Below are 2,637 nucleotides of genomic sequence, written 5' to 3' on the forward strand. Positions count from 1 at the left end.
AACACACCAAATTTACAAGGTTCGACAAGAATGTCGTCTACTCCTCGGGCACCACACCGGATGATAACTTCACTATCAACAAATATTACAACAAATGGAATTCTTTAGAATTCTCAAAGTGAGAGAATGAAGAAAACAAGAGGAAGAGAGAACTTGTTTTTGGGATGATTTCTAATGGAAATACTTAGGCTTATTTATAGTTGAGTTTTAAGGACTAAACTTATAAATAACCTATTATTTTAGGGATCAAATATAAAATTCCCATGTTCAAAGTTTGGCCACCAACCAAGATGAAATTTCCAATTTGCCAACTTAATTTCAAGCCAAATCTAACATTAGTGACATACTTGTTTTTCTTTTCTCTACCCTTTACCTTAAACTTCTCTTTAATTGAGATGCGAAGTTGAAGGTGACATTTTTCTGGATTACCGAGAAAAGAAATGTTTCTGTTTCTAATATATTGATTTATTATATTTAATCGCCAGATCATTAACTCATGTTAGTTTGATGATATTACGTGTTAATAAAAAAATATTAATTTCAAATTTGATACCTGAACGAAAGCTTTTCACCATCTTCAAAAAATCTAAACCCTTATCTATAGAAAATATCTTCTTCTCTAATTCTAACCTTCATCCTTGTTGTCGTTGTCATCGTGGCTAACCATAGATTACCAAAACAACCACAACAGGTTAACATTTATCTCAAGTTGGACAACGATAGGGTATATCAGTTTGAGATGGGGCATATAAGGAGATGTGCAACGGACAAAGGTTGAAGAGGGTGTGGTGCAGGGGTGGATGCACTAAGCTTCGTAGGGTCTAAGTACATCCCCATTATTTTGAAAAAATAATTAAAAATAGTTTAACGAGTTAAAGAAAAGCTAAAAAAATAAAAATATTGCATACTCATTATTTCTAAAAAAACGACTCCCATTTTTAAATTTATGAATCCATCACTGGTGTGGAGGCGCTGAAATTTGAGTTTTGGGCTCAATAGAATGTGGAAGGAAGGAGTAGAGAGGTTGTTGGTTTTAGTACTAAAGATAAAAGGGCGGCACAAAACATTATGAAGCAAAGATTGTCCAAAGATTTTACGATATTGGATTACAAACTCACAAGAAAAGGCGGCGCTGGTGCGTTTGATGGGTTGGCAGGTGGAGCTGTGGCTACCGAGATAGCTCCCAACCTATATTGAGTTCATTTTTTGTAAAAGATAACACAAATAACGGTTGGATGTAGCCTCCAAAACCCTATAGGATTAGTCCGATATTACTAACCCGAAATTTAGGGCATTATAAGCAAGAAGATCAATAGGCTGTGTAAGAAAATCAGAAGAGAAATTGTGTTTTCGAGGGTTCCGGAGGTACTACAAGAACTCTTTGTTTTTGTAGAGAAATCTTCAAACTCCATGGTAGTGTTCCTCATGCTTCTGATGCAAACAAGCTTTACAATATTCGTATCACAAGCATACACACATTTAGTATTTAGGAATTGTTAGATTTTAATAAAAAATATTTCTTCATATCAGTTTGATTTTTAAGAATAAGCTTGAATAATGTGGTGTAAGGGTTTCCTCTGAGTTGGTGGTGGAGGTGCTTTCTCGGGTTAGATATAATTTTTTTAATTTTTATCTAATTTTTATATATATGATTTTTAAATTTTAGAAATAAAAAATAAACTTGAATTTTTGGACATGAAGCAATCGAATATTTTGAATGATAAATAAAAGATTAAAAAGTTTTTGGAATAGATTAGATATAAAATCATTGTTCAAAAACATATTTGATATTTTCGGGACCAAATTGTTATTTTTGAAACTTTAATGGAAAAATGAAAACTTACATAAACATTAGTGATCATTTATGTAATTTACTCTAATTTTATAAATTCATTGTATCATGTCACCCATCTGTCAAAGATCTAACTACAGTTAATCTTTAGTGACTACATCTTAATTAAATAAAAATAAAATGATTAAATATTAATTAAATAAAAATGAAAGTGACTAGATATTATGTTTGTTGAATTCAGTGAATAAAAATGTATCAAACTTAAATGTAATTTGCTCGTTTGGGAGACTTGGCGCATCCACCTGTGTCAGTCATGGCACCCTGTATTTCCTTTTGCAATTGATGCTGGAAATTTTTGTGATATGCATTGGTCACAGAACATATGTAGTAAAGTTGAATAGATGGTAGAGTAAAACTATTATTATTTCAGAAAAAACATTTGTTGTTAGAAATTTTATCGTTGCCTACTTGAAGGAGAAGAAGAATGGAAGATACTGCTTGTCGTAACCGGTTTTCGCCCGAGTATGAATTTTTTTTATTTGACGGGAAAAGTGATGTGAATAAATAGTTTTAAAATGTTTTGGGAGTCATCATCGGCCTTTTAGGTCAGGTAGGTCGAATACCTAAAGATTACCTTTTAAAAGAGTTTAAAAAAAACATCAGTTAAAAGATAAACTGGTCTGCGTTTAACCAAAAATTCATTCTTTTTAGAAATAAAAAGGGATTCGTGGTCGGTTACGTTTAGGGAAGGATTAGCACCCCTACAACGCCCAAAATTGGTACTTATTAATTATAAATTGTCTCTATTATTGAAAATTTAAAAGTTCAAAAATATATTTAATTCA

This window comes from Hibiscus syriacus, unplaced genomic scaffold (genome assembly GCF_006381635.1).
Source record: "Hibiscus syriacus cultivar Baekdansim isolate YM2019G1 unplaced genomic scaffold, ASM638163v2 tig00110429_pilon, whole genome shotgun sequence".
Classification (NCBI taxonomy): Eukaryota; Viridiplantae; Streptophyta; class Magnoliopsida; order Malvales; family Malvaceae; genus Hibiscus; species Hibiscus syriacus.